The following is a 21,683-nucleotide window of genomic DNA, read 5'->3' on the forward strand; positions in this document are numbered from 1 at the left end:
TGTGGGCCCTCACTGCAGAGTCTGGCTTGGATTGTACCAGCTCCCCTGTACTTTCCCTAGTAGTTTTTTTTTATTATTAATTAGTACTGGGTTACAAGATCATATGATTACAGTGTATAGCTCCACACCATGCCCACCACCAAATTCTGTGCCCCCACCTTCTCATCTCCCAAGAATAATCATCATAGTTCTCACAAGTCTTAGACACAGCGTGCTTGCTTCTCTCTCTCTCCCCCTCATTTTCCTTGTTTAAGTTCCTGTGTATCAGACCTGTAGAGTCCATATATGCTTGAAACCATCCAGTTAATGTCTTTTATCTCTTTACATATTTTACATCTCCAGTTCCCTTCACTTTGTCCCAAAGGAAACAATATCATATATCATTATTATTATTATTATTATTATTATTATTTATGCAGACTAATAGTGCATGGAATATATAGACCATAACTTTTTTTTTTCCAGAGCATTGATCAGCTCTGGCTTATGGTGGTGTGGGGAATTGAACTTGGGACTTGGGAGTCTTGGACCTGAGTCTCTTTACATAACCATTGTGGTATCTACCCCTGCCCTCTCCCAGAACTTCTTCAGCCAGTCATCTGTGGATGGACATTTAGGCTGCTTTCACTCTTGGGATATTGTGAATAATGCAGCTATGAACACAGGGGTACGCATGTCTTTTTGAATTAGTGTCTGGGTGTCCTTTGAACTGATAGTTTTGTGGTAGCTTCCAGGGACATCAGCAAGAACGTGACCCAGGTTGGCTGCCCTGGGTAGGGCTGGGTTGAATTTTCTGGCAATACTGGGCTGCTCTTGTCCGCCGGGGCGTGTTTCCAGCTGTGCTTATTTTAGCAGATTCTAGCTGAACTCTCCCACTTTCCTTCGCCAGCCTTTTACTAAAAAGTCTTCTCCAAACTGTCGGATGGTCTCCCTGTGAAGTTTTGCTCTCCCCTCCAAAAACTAAACCTCTTTGTCAAATTAGAGCTTACCTCGGTTAACCTTTCTAAGTCAGTAAGAGAAGCAAGGTCTAAAGTCAGATATGTAAAGAGCAAATGGCCGGTATTCAGTTCAGTTATTACTTATAGTTTTCAGGTGGCTCCAGGGAACGGCTGCATGACCTTGAGCACACACAATACCATGAAGTGACCTCTTGTTTTTTTGTTTGTTTTCCCCCCCCTTTGTTGCCCTTGATGTTGTAGCCTTGTTGTGGTTATTATTGTTGTTGTCATTCGTTGTTGGATAGGACAGAGAGAAATGGAGAAGACAGAGAGGGGGAGAGAAAGGTAGACAACTGCAGACCTGCTTCACCACCTGTGAAGCAACTCCCCCTGCAGATGGGGAGCTGGGGCTGGAACCGGGATCCTTACTCTGGTCCTTATGCTTTGTGCCACGTGCGCTTAACCCGCTGCGCTACCGCCCGACCCGTTTTGTTTTGTCTTGTTTTGTTTTGTTTTGTTTCAACAGTATACTACATAGCTCTGGCTTATGGTGGTGTGGGGGATTGACCCAGAGACCTGGGAGTCTCAGGCATGAGAGTCTGTTTGCATAATCGTTATGCTGTCTTCCTCACCCACCCAGAATGACCTCTTGGGCTGTTTTTTTTCCCCCAGGGAGAGAGAAAAAGAAAGAAGATAGGACAAATGAGACAGAGAGAGGAGTCCCCCTGAGGGTGCTTCTCTGTGCCCCTGGGGCACAAACCCAGGACCCTGTGTGTGGTGAGGCATACACTCTACCCGATGAACTCTTTCCCACCCCCACCCTGTCAATTATTTCTATCCCCCTATGTTCAGTAGGGCGGAGACTGGACAATGGCATAGCAAACTTGACAGGAACAGACCCAGTGGAAAATAGAAGCAAGGAAAATATAAAACAGGACTCATCCCACCAAGATGAGAAGAACTGTGTTGTTATATTGTCTTCTTTCTGTGCGAGGAGCCTTTAGACTTCATCCACAGCCACACCCACTGAATCCAAACAGTTGGCTAAGCACTGAGCCCCATAAATTGTTCCCCTGTAGCTAGAACTAGTGTCTTTACCCAGGGTTTGGGATGGCAAGGAAGCTGTTATAGCAGAAAAATCAGCTGGGCACAAACCTTTCCTTTGTGAGCCAGTTAAATCTACCCTAGGGGATTTTAGAATTGCCCAGTTTAGCAGCTATCACAGTGGACTCATCAACTGATGGCATGGTTAAAAATTATGTTTAGATCCTCCACTAAGATTAGAAAAATAAGACGGTCTGTCCTGGAGAGGCAGCTCAGGGCAAATCTCGCTCACCTTTTTCTTTCTTTCCTTTTTATTTTAGTTCAGTCACTGAAGAAATAAAATTTTACAACAGTCTAAATGAGATTAGAAGAAAGAAACCACAATCCCCCCCCCAAATAAATGTACTGTTTAATGGAGTTTACCAGAACATGAAAACCATCTCTTACAGCATTCCCATTGACTCTTTCAACTAAATACTTACAGAGTGAAAACCAGCACATATTTCAGTGTTCAGACCTTGTTTCCCAGCAAAGCTGGATGCCAAAATGTATCCCCTGAAAACCTGAACAATAGAAAAACTTACAGATGAAGGTGGGGGGTGGGGGGATTCTTACATAATTACAGTTACTGTTCTTCCTCTAAAGAGAATTTTCTTCTCTGAATGATAGCAAATTTTTTTTTTCCTATAGAAAAATGGAAACCACAGAACAATTTTTAAAAGAATAGAGGAGAGCAAAGGCCATGTCCCATTGTTCTCAGAGTCTGGGGGTGGGGGAGGGGTGCAGCCAGAGCGCTGGCTGCCTTATTTCCTCCACTCTGTGTGTCTTTGCTCAGTGTGGCTCCTGTGGTCCTGTGTTTGCTGTGGCTCATTCTCCCCTTGTTGATTCCCGGCAGGACGAGTGACCAGGCAGATGGAGGTGGTGGTGAGCAGCAGAAGCTAAAGCGGCTGTCATTGCTGAGATCAGAGGTCAGTGACTGCTCAAATCCAAGTCAGGTGTCTCCATGGCTGGATTCTAAAAACCTGAAAAGGGTAGCCAATCCTCTGCCTGCAGAAGTGCAGAGAACCCCCATAAAGTTTGGGTGCAAGTTTGGCACTGAGCCCAGGACCCTTTGCCAGCCTGGAACCACAGGCTTAACCCAGGTCCGTGCTTAGGACCTCACACTTAGTACTAGGTGTATTTAACCAGGGCACTGCCTCCTGGTCCCCTTTCTCCCTCTCCCTCTCCCTCTGCCTTCCCTCTCCATCTCCCCTCCCCCCTCCCCTCCCCCTCCCCCTCTCCCTCTCCCTCTCCCTCTCCCTCTGCCTTCCCTCTCCCTCTCTCTCTCCCTCTCCCTCTCTCTCCCTCTGCCTTCCCTCTCCCTCTCCCTCTGCCTTCCCTCTCCCTCTCTCTCTCCCTCTGCCTTCCCTCTCCCTCTCCCTCTCTCCCTCTCCCTCTCTCCCTCTCCCTCTCCCTCTGCCTTCCCTCTCCCTCTACCTCTCCCTCTGTCTCTCTCTACCTCTCCCTCTCCCTCTGTCTACCTCTACCTCTATCTGTTTACCTCTACCTCTTGTCTACCTCTACCTCTACCTCTGTCTACCTCTACCTCTATCTGTCTACCTCTCCCTCTCCCTCTGTATATTTTTACTCTGCAGCGGAATAAGCCCAGGATCTCTTGAATGTGCAGTACTACCACTGAGTCATTTTTATTCCTTTAGAGAGAAAATAGTGGCGCGAGAAAAAGAGAGAGAGACAGACATCAGTGATCCCTTGCCATCATCCTCAGTGCTCCAGCAGCAGCAAGTCTGCCCAGAGCAACCCTGGGCCTCTCCTTCACAGACAGATGGACAGACAGCTGCACCAGGGCTTGAACTCAGGACCTTGTGCTTGGTAAGGTGTGCTTTCTACTGGGGGAGCTAATCTCCCAGTCCAAACCCAGGTGACTGTTTAATTCCATCACTGTTTTAGGAAATGTTGATTGCCAGGATTGTCACAGGTGAATAGGTCCACACCTCCCCATTAAGGTGTCAGGACCCTCCACCAGACTGTCACCTTCCTTCACCGCAGGGCACAGGCCTAGGCGATTTCAGAGAGCACATTGACTTCCCAGTGAGGCTGCCACATGTCCCTGTTTGTGGATGAGATTCCTGCCCAGAGCACCACCTGGGCCTCCCCGTCCACAGACAGATGGACAGACGGCGGTGCCAGCTCCACGAGGCTGCAGGGAGGAGGTGGACAGGCTCTCTGCCCTTGGTCCTGAGCCCACAGTTCTGGGGACACTCACATCAGCACTGGGGAAGAGAAGCCAGTGGTCGCAGCTCAAGGAAGTTGTCATTCACAGTAGTGATGACCACTGCCAGTGCTCACCTGCAGGTACACTGTGCAGCCAGCCCTGGGAACCACAGGTGGACATGGGCAGCCAGGATAGGATAGCAGGGCAGAGGGCCCAGGGACCAGCTGGGGACCCAGGGATGAGTACTGGGCGTCTGAAAGAAGGGGGAGGAAGATGAACAGAATTGGGACTAGGGGGCTTTTTACCCCCTTTATTTGGGGGATTAATGTTTTACATTTGACAGTAAATACAGTAGCTTGTACATGCATAACATTTCTCAGTTTTCCACATAACAATACAACCCCCACTGGGTCTTCAGTCATCCTTTTCTGAGACCTGTATTCTCCCCTACACCCACCCCAGAGTCTTTTACTTTGGTGCAAGACACCAACTCCACTCCAGGTTCTGCTTAGTGCTTTCTCTTCTGATCTTGTTTTTCAGCTTCTGCCTGAGAGTGAGATCATCCCATATTCATCCTTCTGTTTCTGACTTATTTCACTTAACATGATTCCTTCAAGCTCCATCCAAGATGTGATGAAAACTGTGAAATCACCACTTTTAATAGCTGAGTGGTATTCCATTGTGTATATAGACCACAACATGCTCAACCACTCATCTGTTGTTGGACACCTGGGTTGCTTCCAGGTTTTGGCTATTACAAATTGTGCTGCTAAGAACGTATGTGTACACAGATCTTTTTGGATGGGTGTGTTGGGTTCCTTAGGATATATCCCCAGGAGAGGAGTTGCAGGGTCACAGGGTAGGTCCACTTTTTAGCCTTCTGAGAGTTCTCCAGACTGCTCTCCACAGAGGTTAGACCAATTGACATTCCCACCAGCAGTGCAGGAGAGTTCCTTTGCTGGGAGAGCTTTCTTTGACTTAGTACTCACTGAGCTCCTGCAAACATCTACAATGATCCTGTGATCTGAGCTTCATTAGTAAATATACTCAAGCTCCTTCCTCACCAGATATTAAGGGATAGCAGGCCTGGGGAAAGCCCTAAAAGTAGCCCCCCTGCCTACCTCTCCCCCACCCTCTGCACCTCTTCTAAGGTGGGGGGGACGGCAAAGAGATAGTTGGACCAGTGAGCGTGGGAGATGGCAGGTGTGTCCCAGGAACACCTGTGTTCCCCTGAAGGACTGGTCAGGCAGGGCCCTGGGGGGCTCTGCAGGGAATGGCCCCAGGAGGAGTGTGCTGGGAATGGCCCCAGGGGAGGGCCAGGTGGTCTGGTTACTTAGGAAGGAAGGGAGGGGCAGCTGAAAGGCCACAATGGGGGTTTGGAGCAGGGTTGACATAAGGACATCAGGAACTTTTTTGTGTGTGTGATTTTTTTTTTTTTTTGTTAATTAATTTTTTTTTATTTATTCTCCCTTTTGTTGCCCTTGTTTTTTTATTATTGTTGTAGTTATTATTGTTGTAATTGATGTCATCATTGTTAGGACAGAGAGAAATGTAGAAAGGAGGAGAAGACAGAAAAGGGGAGAGGAAGATAGACACCTGCAGACCTGCTTCACTACCTGTGAAGCGACTCCCCTGCAGGTGGGGAGCCGGGGGATCGAACCAGGATCCTTTTGCCTGTCTTTGTGCTTCAAGCCACGTGAGCTTAACCCACTGCGCTACTGCCTGACTCTTGTGATCTTTTTTATTAGTGATTTAATACTGATTTATAAAATTCTAAGACAACAGGAATGTAATTTCACACCATTCCCATCAGAGTTCTGTGTTCTCATCCTCTCCACTGGAAACTTCAGTAGTTCTCCTAAGATCACAGATACAGGTATTTTGCCCATTTTTTTCTGTGGGCCTGCCTTCCCTTCCTTTTTTTTTTTTGTTTATAAATATTTATTTATTAATTTATTTTTAGTATTTTATTTATTTTTTAAATTTTTAAAATATTATTTTCCCTTTTGTTGCCCTTGTTTTTTTATTGTTGTTGTAGTTATTATTGTTGTTGTTATTGTTGTCATCATTGCTAGATAAGACAGAGAGAAATGGAGAGAGGAGGGGAAGACAGAAGGGGAGAGAAAGATAGACACCTGCAGACCTGCTTCACCACCTGTGAAGCGACTCCCATGCAGGTGGGGAACCAGGGGCTCAAACTGGAATCCTTATGCCGGTCCTTGCACTTCGAACCACGTGGGCTTAACCTACTGTGCTACCTCCGGACTCCCCTTCCCTTCCTTTCTAAGTAGCACTTACACGTATTACTACTTCTGAGTGTCCTTCCACTTTTCCTCTTCTCTCTCTGGGTCCTGATCGAATTGGAGTTCAGAGACCTCTGGTCATCTTCCCCTATCATTTCTTTTTCTCTGGGAATATGGACCAAAATTCTTTTGGGGGTACAGAAGGTAGAAGGTCTATAATTGCTTCTCCACTGGACATGAGTGTTGGCTGGTTGATCCATCCCCCCAGCCTGTTCCTATCTTTCCCTAGTGGAGTAGGGCTGTGGAGAGGTGAGATTCTAGGACACATCTGCGAGGTCATCTGCCCAGGATGGAATCATAGTAGCATCTGCAGCTTGATGACCGAAAGGCAATCAGATGGAAAGCAGGACAAATATCGTTTAGTAAACAGAAACCAAAAAGTAGGAATGGAATAGTCTCACCCCAAGTTTCCAGATGAAAATTCAGGAACAGGCCCTGAAAATCTGACGGCTGTCCTCACTCCTTCTGTGATTTTCCTTGGCCTTTAGGACAAGCCCTGCAGGGTCAGACTGAGCTTCCCTCCCCAAGTTCACACCCCAGAGCAGAGCAGGGATAGTCTTGGTCACCAGCAAGCACTCAGCCAGGTCACAATCCTGGCTCACGCCTGGTGAGTTGCCAAGAAACATGTGTTTCTCACTTGCTTGTTACCCGGGCACTGAGGTCTGCATCAACTCCAGCTAGTGTGGGCTCTGGACTGAGTGATTTTGTTGTTTTTGGATAGCAGTTTCTCTAAACCTGGATACAGAGCATTTATCCAGGGCCATATGCCTTGCAATTTCCAATTCATATAACTGTAGGAACCTCCCAGGCCCTGGGTGATTCTTAGGAATGCTTATTCTGGGCCAGGTGGTGGTGTACCTGATTGAGCTCACACGTTACCATGCAGAAGGGCCCAGGTTTGAGCCTCTGGTCTCATCTACAGAGAGAAACTCTTTCATGAGCAGTGATGTAGTATTGCAGGTGGATCTGTCCATCTATCTATCTATTTATCTATCTATCCATCTCCCCTCCCCCTTTTAAGTTCTGTGTCTATTCGATAGAAAATATTAAGAGCACACTAGTACAAAACAATAATAATAATATAAAATTATTGTTCTTAAAATAAATAAATGCTAGGGGCCAGGTGGTGGCACACCTGGTTAAGCATACACATTACACTACTCAGGGACCCAGGTTCAATCCCCTGGTCCCCACCCTTCAGGGGGAAATCTTCACGAGAGGTGAAACAGGACTGCAGGTGTCTCTCTGTCTCCCTCCCTCTCTCCCTCTCCCTCCCCTCTCAATTTATCCAATAACAGATAAATTAACGAGATTAATAAATAAATGCTTATTTCATCTTATAGTAAATAAATACTTATTCCTGGGCTGTTGAGAGTCTCATCAGTAATGCGAAGGACTTGCATGCAATAGGTCTCAGGTTCAATTCCTGGCACTGTCACCTAGCAGAGGGCCTCTGGTGTTGTGACACAGCCCATGAATAGGATTTGGGGATGTAATAAACCCACAACTAGCATCAGGCTGATGGACTTTACCGGGAGCCTGCCGGAAGTGTGGGAAATTGGGGTCTCCTGTTCTGGCAGTCTCTTTTCCTTTGTGCCCTTGGTGCCTGCTCTGCTGCCCAGGATCCATCATACTGCCTCTCATAGATGACACTGGACACATGTAGCCCAACTCTGGTAAAACTTAGCTTAAAAGACTCTCTTCTAGGGCTGTACTGAGGAACCTGTATCTCTGTCCTACTGCCTATCTCGCTGTACCTAAATAATCCTGTTTTGTACTGCTGTACTGCAATGTAATAAACCTTTCGATTTTTTTAATATATGTTTATTTTCCCTTTTGTTGCCATTGTTGTTGTTATTGTTGTTGTTGATGTTGGTCGTCGTTGTTGGATAGGACAGAGAGAAATGGAGAGAGGAGAGGAAGACAGAGAGGGGGAGAGAAAGATAGACACCTGCAGACCTGCTTCACCACCTGTGAAGTGACTCCCCTGCAGGTGGGGAGCCGGGGCACGAACCAGGGTCCTTATGCCGGTCCTTGCATTTTGTGCCACCTGCGCTACCGCCAGACTCCCAACCTCTAAATTTTTTTAAACCCACACCAAGCTGCACTCCCGAACTCTTTTATTTTCTAACTACTATACTCTAGTCAAACGGAAGAGTACTTGTTCTTGGCCTCTCTCCAACCCGCAGAGTCTCAACTCCAGAAGGCTGAGCTATACCCCAGTTCTACTAGTTTCACCAGGAACTCCTGGTACTTGTCAGCCTCAGCAGTGCTGGAAACACATTTCCCGGGCACTCCCTCCCCAACTGAGGTCTCCAAAACAGAAAGGTTAGGGAGGAGGTCAAAACAGGGTTCCAGGGACTATTTCAACTACAACAGTCCCTTCTCAGATGTCTCTGCTCTTTATAAAAAGAAACTGCAGCTGAAGCCCGATTTATATTTACATGATTATTTTGGGATGTAAGGGAAGGTGCCTGAATTCCCACTGAGCATCCAGTTTCCTGGAGGACTTGAAATTAGCGCTGCTCTGACAAGCTCTGACCAGACCTGAATGAAAGAGCTCTCAGAAGCAGCACAAGCACAGGCTGGGAAACCCTCAAAGGCCCTGAAGGAGAAGCAGAAACCCAGAGAGGTTGCCCAACTTAATCTAAAGCCACACAACTCGCAGTTGGAGGGAACCAGACTTAGCACTCTACATCCCTGGCCAGTATTTTTTCTTCTAAACAAAAGGAATGTGTCAGGGCAGTGTGAGTTCTGCAGAGGAAACTGATGTCCACACTTGAGAGCAAAAGGCCCTCTGTTAGCATTGCTGGCATCTGTGATAATCCACCTCAGGTCCATAGTAGACACCAAGTGAACAGGGGTTATGATAGTGACTGACTGACCTCAGCCACTTGTCACCCTGTTCCAGGAGCAGGGGAGAAGCTATGAGGCTATTTCATTCTCTGCCTCGTTGGAACAAATCTATGGAATACCTTCTTCTTCTAGCGTTTGCCATGGAATACCTAAGAAAAGTTCATACAAGCCAAAGAAAAATATGTTTTGGTGACTAAAACAAACAAAAGCGATATAAGATCCAGGCGGATTCCCGCTCTGCCATTTCAACCTCAGCTTTGTATTCTAGAAAGTGGACAGCCTGCATCTACCCTGTCTTTTCAATGAATCTTAGATGAGACCCTGTAATATGTAGTTACTGATGCCTGGCATGGAGTCTGGTCATTGTAGCTTCATCAAAGATTGGACAAGAGAGTTGTGGCTTTATCTGCTGTCGGCTTGGAGTTTATCCTCTCTTCCGCCTCTTACTCTTTCAAATGTAAACTTTGTAGCTAAGCTGACCCTGGGACACAAGTCTATGGTTAGGGGGAGTACAGGTCCAAGCTTGTTGGGCTAATAGAGGCAGAAATGAATGACTGGTAAAGAACTCCCCATACACACACACACACACACACACACACACACACACACACACACACACACACACTCACACACACACACACACACACACTCACACACACACACACACACACACACACACACACACACACACACACACACACACACACACACACACACACACACACTCACACACACACACACACACACTCACACACACACTCACACACTCACACACACACACACACACTCACACACACACACACACACACCCTAACTTGCCATCTTCCATCGGATGTGAGCTATTATCATCGGATTAGTGATGAAGACATCTGAGTAACAGAAACCCCAAGAATAATAATGCCTTCAGCCCCATACAGGCTTATTATTCTTCACCCATGATGGAAGGAAGCCAGTGCAGGGCTGGAGCAGGGCTCCATTTTGTTGGACATCCCACTTCCTTCCATGTTGGGCTCTACTGTTCATGACTTCGAGTGCAAGATCAACTCATGACCTAAGATAACTGCTGGAGCTCTAGCCAGCAGCCAAGTTCTGGTCATCTGGTAGGAGGAAGAGGTAATGGAAAAGAAGGCACCTTGCCCTTCTGTGATGATTAATCTTGTGTCCACTGGACTTGGCCATGAGGTACCCAGATTAAACACTGCGTCTAGGTGTGTCTGTGAAAGTGTTGCCATCCGGATTAACGTTCCAGTCGGTAGACTCAGGAAATTAGATGACCCTCCTTAGCGTAACTGGAAACCGTCCAATCTACCAAGAACTTGAAGTGAACAAAAAGCAGAAGAGAGAGTAGTTCTCCCTTTTTCTTCCTGGGTCATTGTTTGTTTGTTTTTTAAATTTTTAAATATTTATTCATTTTCCCTTTTGTTGTCCTTGTTGTTTTTCATTGTTGTTGTAGTTACTATTGTTACTGATGTTGTCGTCGTTGGATAGGACAGAGAGAAATGGAGAGAGGAGGGGAAGACAGAGAGGGGGAGAGAAAGACAGACACCTGCAGACCTGCTTCACCGCCTGTGAAGTAACCCCCCCCTACAGGTGGGGATCTGGGGGCTCGAATCGGGATCCTTAAGCCGGTCCTTGTGCTTTGTACCACGTGCACTTAAACCACTGTGCTACTACTGCCAGACTCCCCCTCCTGAGTCATTGTTTAACCAAGGAGGACTTAACTGGTCTCCTCTTGTCCTTGGGCTGGGTTTCCGTGAAGGGTTCCCATGGTCTCAGGGTTGTACCAATAACACACCAGTAGATCCAGCTTGCAGTGGACAGGTCCAGGGACTTTCCTGGACCCAGCCTCCATCACCATACAAGCCAAAACATGGTAGCAGCTCTTCAAGCAGACGTCCTCTTGTTCTGTTGCTCTGGAGAGTTTTGACTGATCACACATTCTTGTAGGGCATCTCCCAGTGAAAAGTCTAGCTGCTCAGTTCAAGAACTCTGGGAGGCGCTGGGCCTCAGGCCTGTACTCTGCTGCCTCCTCCCCCCGCCCCGTGTTCTCTGCGTTCACTCCCCCTACAGCTTGTTTCCTTAAGGTCTGTACGTGCTGATATTTTTAAATCTTTATTTATTTATTGGATAAAGGAAGTCAGAAGCTGAGAGGTAAGGGAAACATCTAGAGGAAGAAAGACAGAGACACCTGCAGCACTGCTTCACCACTCACAAAGCTTTCCACCCCGGCAGGTGTAGACCAGGGTCTTGAACCCAGGTCCTTATGCATTGTAATAAGTGCGCTCAACCAGGTGTGCCACCACCCAGCCCCTTGTGTGTGCTGATTTCCACAGCTCAGTCTCCTGGCGACCTCCGTGCCTTCATCTGCAGATGGCCTGTGTGGGTGGTGTCACTTAACCCAAGTCAGCAATTCGGACCCTGGAGCAGTTGCAGGCCTTGTTGAGGAGGGGATGGACCTGCCCTGGAGAGCTGGGGCAGGGAGCAGAGCTCCCCTCTTCTGAGATCACTCACCCTGGGGCGAAGAACACAGAGCAGGGCAGCCCCAAGGAGCATCTGGGGTGGTGGTACTTCAATCAGGGTGGCTGAACCACTGGCCAGGCTCAGCTCCCTGAGCCTCCAGAGAGACAGTGGGGGGGTGGAGAAAGCCAAACCCTCTCTGCACTTTCCGCAGGAGAAGGCAAGAGAAGGCTGAATGTCTGTTAACACAGAATTTCCAAAGACCTGAAAGGAGCCAGAAAAATATCATCTAACCCCAGAAGGCACAGGGACACAGCTCGTGGCCAGGCAGCTGCAAAAGGGGGAAAATGCTGGAGGCACCAGTCTCCCTGGAGCTCAAGCTGTGTCCTTTGTGTTTGTTTGTTTGTTTGTTTATCGCCATCAGGGTTGTCACTGTGGTTGGGCACCTATAGAACACTTGCAGACCTGCTTTACTGCTTAGGAAACAACCCCCACCCCGTCCCCTGCAAGTGGACAGTAAGGGTTTGAACCCCAGTCTTGGCTCATGGTAACCTATGTGCTTAACCAAGTGCCCAGCCCCTCAAGCAAGTTGTGTCCTTTGCTGGAACCCTCACCACGATGTGTGAGATCAGTGCTGCCCTTCTAAACAACCCAGACAGGAGACGTTGTATCTGTTACTTAGTGCATGGCAGATGCCATTAAGTTAGGCTCCAGAGACCTCGTCCTCCACTCATTCTCCCCCTGCAACCATCACAGTTACGTTTTTTTCAGAAAAGGCTTCCAGAGCCTGCTGTGCAGAGCAGAGCCTCCCAGAGCCTCCCAGAGACTCAGCTACTCAAAATGTGTTTGAGCCGCAGTGATTCTTGTCACCCTTAGGGTCTGTGGCTCCTGGGGCCCCCTAGGAGTTACAGCAGGTTAGGAACTGACTCAGATAAGGTGGCTGGCAGCTCCAGATAAACTCCCAACACTCTTATTGACTTGCAGAGTCAACCTGGCTTTAATTTTTAAGATTCAAAACTAGTTGGCTAACAAAGTTACCCAGCAGCACAACATCTGGTCTATTGACAAGTAATTTAAAAGGCCGGGGAGATAGTATAATGGTTATATAAATAGACTTTCATGCCCGAGTCTCCTAAGTCACAGGTTCAATCCCCCAAATCTCCATAAGACAGAGTTAAAAACCAACCAACCAACAGGTAAATTTGAGTAGGGGCAGAGTAGTTTTGGGTGGGGATTGAACTCAGGACTTCATACATGTGAAGCATATGCACTGCCACTGAGCTAACCCCCCCCCCCCCCCCCAGCAATGTGTAACTCAGTGATCCTTTCCTAAGTTTAACTACGAAGCTCCTTATAAATCACACACTCACTCCAACACCGTGCTGAGTTTGGAGGGAGAAGAGAGAGACAAGCTGTTGGACCAGCGAAAGAGTCTCAGAGGTTACATGCTTGGATGAGGAAACCGAGGCCCAGAGGTGCAAAGTTAACTTCCAAAGTCAATGCTCTGGCCAGAAATGAACCTCAAGCAGCAAGTCTGCTTAGACTCAAAGCTGGGAGTGACCTTGGAAATGCTCCTCCCTCATCTCCTTGCTCAGTGACCTTATCCAGTTGGATTTTCCTTCTTTCTTTCTTCCTTTCTTTCTTTCTTTCTTTCTTTCTTTCTTTCTTTCTTTCTTTCTTTCCTTTCTTCCTTCCTTCCTTTATTTTTTTCTTTCTTTCTCTCTTCCTTCCTTTATTTCTTTCTTTCTTCTTTAATTTTAAAAATTATCTTTATTTATCTACAGCCTGAAATCCAGAGGGGAGGAGGAGGTAGAGATGGAAAGAGACTGGTAGACACCTGCAGCACTGCTTCACCTCCTTGCAAGTGGGGGTGGGGGCTCAAACCCTGGTCTTTGCCATTGTAACGTATGTGCTCAACCAGGTGTGCCTCCACCTGGTCCCTTCAGCTGGATTTTCACCACGGTTTTTAATTCCATGCAAAGTGATCTGTTTGGCAGAATTTGTTGTTGTTGTTATTTACGTATTTGTCTGTCTATCCCCCCCCCCAAACCTGATAGCTCTGGTCTTCCTGTGTTTCAGTCTCTGCTGTGTCCTGAACACCTGGGATGATGTTGGATACATGCAGATGGTGACCTGGAAATATTTGAAGGAGACAAAGTGGGAGGGTGAGAGTGGGAGAGGAAGAAATAATTTATTGCCTGCTTTGTACGTGGTGTGTTAAATATGTCGTCTCGTTTCATGTTATAAAACCTCTATTTAGGGGGGTCAGGTGGTGGCTCACCTGGTTAAGTACACACATTATAGTGTGCAAGGACCCAGGTTCAAGCCCCTCATCCCTACCTGCAGGGGGAAAGCTTTATGAGTGTCTCTCTTTCTCTCTCCCTCTCTATCCCCCCTTCCCCTCTCAATTTCTCTTGGTCTCTATTCAATTATATATATATAGATAGATAGATAGATATATTACTCTCCATTATAAAAAAAAAAAAACTCTGTGGGTGAGGACACTGAAGATAAAGATAGGAGGAGAGCAAGAAAGAACCAGACATCACTCTGATACATGTGCTGCCTAGGATTGAACTCTAAACCTCATGTTCAAGAGTCCAATGCTTTATCCACTGCACCACCTCCTGGGACACTCTCTATCCCTCTACTGTCTCACTTTCTTTCTGTCCTATCTAATACAAATTAGAAGAAGAAAAAAAGAAGGAAAAGGAGAAGAAGGAGGAGGAAGAGGAGGAGAAAGAGAAGGAAAATAAGTGAAAAGGAAAGATAAGGAAAAAAGAAAAGATGGCTGCCAGGAGCAGTGGATTTGTAGTGCTGCCATCAAGACACAGTGGTAACCTTAGTCGCAAAAAAAAAAAAAAAAAAAAACAGTGCGAATCTTTATTTATTGAATATATACATGAATATTTGAGTGGAGAAGCAAATCTAGGACTGAGACTCAGGCTCCTGACCCCCACCCCCATGCTTTCTCCTCATACCACAAGAAACAGCTGTTCCCTTTTCATGGGCTGGTAAACAGTAGCTGGATAAGAGTGTAATTTAACCCCTAATTGCCCCAACAAAAGAACAGCTGACTTAATTAGAAATATTACTGGAGTTTAAATAAAGAGCTGGCTATAGCCAAGGAAGCTGATAGAGCATGAAGCAAAAGAGAACCTTCAGGGTGGGGGAGATACTGTAATAGCTATACAAAAAGGCTTTCATGCCTGAAGCAACAAAGGTCCAAGGTTCAGTCCCCAGCACCACTCTAAGCCAGAGCTGAGCAGTGTTCCAGTAATAAATAAATAAATAAATAAATACCCTTCACAATATGTTTAGGAGAAGTTTCACAATGGTAAGATAATATATTACTCAGCTCTAAAAAGAAAGATATTTTGTATTTAAAATATTTATTCTACTTGATAGAATAAAGATAGAGAGGGAAAGGTGATAGAGAGATAAAGAGACACCTGGAGCACTGATTCAGTTCTCATGATGCTTCCCCCCTACAGGTGGGGATGGGGCTTGAACCCAGGTCCTTGTGCACTTAACAAGGCGTGCCACGCCCAGCCCTATATTTTGCATTTTGAAGCAACGTGGCTGGACCGTGTGGGCAATCTGCTAAGTGATGTGAATTCTATAGAGAAAGACAGACAAACCCTTGTGCCGTGACTTAGCTGTGCGCTCTAAAAATGGCCATCTCTGGGCTGGGGAGAAAGCATAATGGTTATGCAAAAGGACTTTTAGGTGGGGCAGGGTGCCCTCAGCCCTCACATTCAGGGGAAAAGCTTCACGAGTGGTACTGCAGGTATCTCTCTCTCTCTCTCTCTCTCCCTCTTTATCTCCCCTTTGCCTCTCGACCTCTGGCTGTCTCTAGCCAATAAATAAATATGATGACGATGAAGATGATGGCGATGAAGATGATGACAATATCGATGATGATAATAATAAGAAAAGACTTTCATACCCTAGGAACCAAAAGTCCAAGGTTCAATCTCCAGCAATGCTATAAACCAATGCTCTGGTAAAATAACAACAACAATCATAATAGAAATAATGAGGAAAAACCAGACATACCCAGAGAACATGGCAGAATAAACCACATCAGTACAAAGTCCCCTTAAAATACAACCAGTATTGAGGTCTGGTAGTGGAGCACCTGGTTGAGTGCACATGTTACGATGTACAAGGACCTAGGTTTGAGCCCCTAGTCTCTACCTACAGGGAGGAAGTTTTTGAAAGCAGGGAAGCAATACTGCAGATCTCTCTCTCTCTCTCTCTCTCTCCCTTTGTCTGCTTTCCCCATCTCTCTTAGTTTCTCTCTATTCTATTCAAACAATCAAACACAGCCAGTAGCCAATGAACTATCTCCTCTGTGACTCACTTCAGCTTACCACTTGGAGATCTGGAACCCACTGCATCCACTCACCTGTATTTGTGAAATGTTGGCAGCATGGGAAGGTGTAGTCATGGCCAAGGCAGGGAGCAGAGCCAGGGCAGTGAGGCCTTGTTGGGTTGCTTCGTGGGGGAGAGAACTCGACCAGAGCCAACCAGGGCTGCTGCTTACTCAGCGACAACGGAGAGGAACCAGGAACTCGTGGCCGAGTGGGAACGAAATGGAATGCCTTTATCGATCAGAGAAAATGCCTTTATCTCTTCTGAAGCGAAGTGGCAGGTCGGAAAAGGAAATGGCTAGGAGAGGGGGTGGAGAGAAGAAAAAAGATTGAAGGTAGCAGGCTTCCATCTAACCAGTGGGGATTCAACAAATGCCCTGCAGGGAGGGTGGGTCTCAGGCAAAGCAGTGATTATGTAAATAGACCACAGCATCAAGCAATGCAGGGAACCTGGCATAATGACCAACAAGGCCTGTGCACCAGACTGAAGGCAAGCAGATCTGGACTACGGGATCACCCAAATCTTTGGGACTCTTACGATTGATTTCCCTTACAGAGGAAGGGGAGACCCATCCAACCTTCTGGAGCAGGCACTGTGGCCAGATGCTGAATGTCAGTGACTCTGGGGACACCCAGGCTCCAGTGAGCACCCCCACAGAGGAGGGGGAAATTCAACTGCCTGCTGAGACTTCAGCTGCCCCAGACACAGACTCTCAGAGATGCCAGCATCTGCTACTGTGGCTGAGTCATTTGCTGTCCGTGATCCTTCAGAGCCTGGGAATTCTTGGGAGCAAAGCACCATGGGTATAGATGCTCAGTGCCATTGATGGTTGGGTCCTAAGGAGGGACCAGGGAGCAAGTGGGTTATGGACCTTGCATTCCTGTTGGCCATAGGTCTAGTCAAAAGGGGAAAGGGGACAGTGAGGGGTTTTAGTGTTAGATTGCCCCCCTCCCCCCCGCACTTCCAGTGACTATGGAAAATACCAACAGATTGTCACTCTCTCCTGAAAACAAAACATCTCCAAAGCCAGAACCACAGTGCCTCCACCTGGGAAAGCAATTACCTGACAGAGTGATGGAAAAGGTACATTTTCAGAAATTAATCTGGATGCTATAGAAAGAAGGTTATCTAGCAGTGAACTTAAAACATACTAAGAAGAACAAGGACAGGCTATAATAAATGCTCTCTAACACAGAACAGAATGTTTATGAAATAAATAGGGCAATGCAAGAGGAGAAATGAAATTATAAGCTATAAAAACACTCCAAATAGAGGCACTGGGTGTGGGGGAAAAAAACAAAAAATGATGAATGATATGAAAGTATTCTTGAAAAGCATAGCGAGCAGGCTTGATCTCACAGGAGAAATAATCAGGAAGAAGAACGTGGACATAAAATCCCAGGAGTGGCTCAGATGGATACAGAAAGAGACGTGAGATTTAGGGAAAAAAAAAAAAAAAAACTACCTCAAATAACGTTAGTAGATTTCATGAGAAGGCACATAAGGCTAACGGGTAATGGTAAGGTTCTTCCTGAGTTAGTGCATTTTAAAACTGATGTCAGAGGGGGAGACCTATGTTTGAAACCATTTCCAGAAGACAGCTTCAGCATCTAAAATATAAAGCCACCCCACACCCACCCCCATTAAAGCGTGACACTGCCCCAGCTCCCCTACCCCACTCCTGGCTTCATGTTTGGATTGCAGTGCTGCTGAGCCAAGTACTCTGTGGGTACTTCCCCTGCTTACTTTGTCCGTGCTGGACTGATACTTTCTTCCGTGTTTTCCAATCTGAATGCAGCAGTCTGATGGATGAGTCACAAATTTACTGGAAAAGTTTTCCTAATACAAGAATGTTTTCTCACTGTTTGATTATTAACCATGCTCTTTTTGCTATCTAAGCCCAAAGTTAAGGTGGACAAAAAGCAAAATGAACACTAGAGGAGATCCCTGATTTGCCCAAGGCCACTCCTCTCAAAGTGAGTGAAATTTTTATTTGGAACAAATAAAGTCCTCCTTGAACAGCTCTTACATAAATTTTAGTCTTTTGTCTTAAGAAGGTCAGACAAGGGGCCAGGTGGTGGTGCACCTGGTTGAGAGCACATGTTGCAATGTTCGAGCCTCCTGCAATGTTCGAGTCACCACCTGCAGGGGAAAGCTTTGCAAGTGGTGAAGCAGTGCTGCAGGTGTCTCTCTGTCTCTTTCCCTCTCTGTCTCCTCCTTCCTCTTGACTGATGGCTATCTCTATCCAATAAATAAAGAAAAATTTCTGGTAGAAAACACGAATTATCTCGTTTATTAGAGAGCTGAAAGCTGAAATAGCTGAGCTAAGGACACAACTAGTTGAACAAGCTAAAACAGTATCAGAACAGGGTAACAAAATAGATGAACTCCAGAAAACAGTAGAGGGCAGAGAGAATAGAATCAATGAGGCTGAAGACAGAATTAGCAAGATTGAGGATGAATTAGAGACAACTAAAAAAGAAGTAAGAGATCTCAAAAAGAGATTAAGAGATACTAAAAACAACAACAGAGTCCTATGGAATGACTTCAAAAGAAACAATATACACATTATTGGCTTACCAGAGGAAGAAAGAGAGGGAAAGGAAGAAAGCATTCTTCAGGCCATAATAGCTGAAAACTTCTCTAGTCTAGACAATATCAAAGACATAAAGATTCAAGAAGCCCGGAGGGTCCCAAAAGGAATTAACCTAGACTTAAAGACACCAAGACACATCTTATTTAGAATGGAAAGGAATAAGGATAAAGAAAGATCCTGAACGCTGCAAGAGAAAAACATAGAGTCACCTACAGAGGAAAACCCATAAGATTAGCAGCAGACTTCTCCACACAAACACTACAGGCCAGAAGAGAATGGCAAGATATCTATCGAGTGCTCAATGAGAAAGACTTTCAACCAAGATTACTGTATCATGCTAGACTGTCATTCAGACTAGATGGAGGCATCAAAACCTTCTCAGACAAGCAACAGTTGAAAGAATCAACTATCACCAAGCCTGCCCTGAAAGAAGTTCTGAAAGGTCTCCTATAAACAATCAGACCACCATAAATAGGCCATCTATCAGAACATTCTAAAACTCTACAAGAATGGCGTTAAAATATCTTCAATCTTTGGTATCAATAAATGTCAATGGCCTGAATTCACCTATTAAAAAACACAGAGTAGGAAGATGGATCAGAAAATACAACCCAGCAATATGCTGTCTACAGGAAACCCACCTAACTCAACAAGACAAACACAGACTTAAGGTGAAAGGATGGAAAACTATCATACAAGCCAATGGCCCACAAAAAAAGGGCAGAAACAGCTATTCTCCTCATATCTGACACAATAGACTTTAAAATAGATAAGATTAAAAAAAGATAGGAATGGACACTACTTAATGCTCAGAGGATCAGTCAGTCAAGAGGACTTAACAATTATTAACATCTATGCACTCAATGAGAAGCCATCTAAATACATCAAACATCTACTGAAAGAGCTACAGCAACACAATAACAGCAATACAGTCATAGTAGGGGACTTAAACACCCCACTCTCTCAACTTGACAGATCATGCAGGCAGAAAGTCAATAAAAACATAAGGGAGCTAAATGAAGAGATAGATAAAGTAGAACTATTGGACATTTTCAGAGTCACTGATCCCAAGAAACTGGAATACACATTTTACTCAAGTCCACATGGGTCATTCTCAAGTGCCGGGAGAGCCTGAGGGTGCTTCTTCCCGAGCAAGTGCTCTCTGGGTTGGAGAGAGCTCAACTGGAGTCAACCTAGGCTGCTGCATGGGAATACTCCCTGCCAGCTTCTATGAAGCCAACATCACTCTGATACCAAAAGCAGACAGGGACACAACCAAAAAAATGAAAACTACAGACCAATATCTCTGATGAACATAGACGTGAAAATACTGAACAAAATTCTAGCCAACCTGATACAGCAGTATATTAAAAAGATTGTTCATCATGACCAAGTGGGGTTTATCCCAGGCATGCAAGGTTGGTTTAATATACATAAATCAATCAACATGATCCACCACATCAACAAAACCAAGACCAAAATCCACATGGTCATATCAATAGATGCAGAGAAAGCCTTTGACAAAATACAACCTCCCTTTATGATCAAAACACTACAAAAATGGGAATAGATGGAAAATTCCTGAAGATAGTGGAGTCTATATATAGCAAACCTACAGTCAACATAATATTCAATGGTGAAAAACTGGAAGCATTTCCTCTCAGATCAGGTACTAGACAAGGCTGCCCACTATCACCATTACTATTCAACATAGTGTTGGAAGTTCTTGCCATATCAGTCAAGCAGGAGCAAGGAATTAAAGGCATACAGGTTGGAAGAGAAGAAGACAAACTCTCTATTTGCAGATGACATGATAGCATACATAGAAAAGCCTAAAGACTCCAGCAAGAAGCATTTGGGTATCATTAGGCAATATAGTAAAGTGTCAGGCTACAAAATTAACATTCAAAAGTCAGTGGCATTCCTCTATGCAAACACATAAGTTAGAAGAAATTGAAATCCAGAAATCAATTCCTTTTACTCTATCAACAAAAACATTAAAATATCTAGGAGTAAACCTAACCAAAGAAGTGAAAGACTTGTATACTGAAAATTATGAGTCACTTCTCAAGGAAATTGAAAAAGACACAAAGAAGTGGAAAGAATTTATATAATCAAAATGAATGTACTACCCAGAGCCATATATAAATTTAATGCTATCCCCAACAAGATCCCAACCACATTTTTAAAAGAATAGAACAAATGCTACAAATGTTTATCTGCAACCAGAAAAGACCTAGAATTGCCAAAACAAGATTGAGAAAAAAGAACAGAACCGGAGGCATCATACTCTCAGATCTCAAATTGTATTATAGGGCCATTGTCATCAAAACTGCTTGGTACGAGAACATGAATAGACATACTGACCAGTGGAATAGAATTGAGAGCCCAGAAGTGAGCCCCCACACCTATGGACATCTAATCTTTGACAAAGGAGCCCTGACTATTAAATAGGGAAAGCAGAGTCTCTTCAACAAATGGTGTTGGAAATAATGGGTTGAAACATGCAGAAGAATGAAACTGAACCACTATATTTCACCAAATAAAGAAGTAAATTCCAAGTGGATCAAGAACTTGGATGTTAGACCACAAACTATCAGATACTTAGAGGAAAAGATTGGCAAAACTCTTTTCCACATAAATTTTAAAGACATCTTCAATGGAACAAATCCAATTACAAAGAAGACTAAGACAAGCATAAACCTATGGGACTACATCAAATTAAAAAGCTTCTGCACAGCTAAAGAAACTACTACCCAAACAAGGAGACCCCTCACAGAATGGAGATCTTTCCATGTCATACATCAGACAAGAGGCTAATAAGCAGAATATATAAAGAACTTGCAAATCTCAACAACAAGATAACAACCCCATCCAAAAGTGGGGGGAGGACATGGACA

The sequence above is a fragment of the Erinaceus europaeus genome, chromosome 3, assembly GCF_950295315.1.
Source record: "Erinaceus europaeus chromosome 3, mEriEur2.1, whole genome shotgun sequence".
Classification (NCBI taxonomy): domain Eukaryota; kingdom Metazoa; phylum Chordata; class Mammalia; order Eulipotyphla; family Erinaceidae; genus Erinaceus; species Erinaceus europaeus.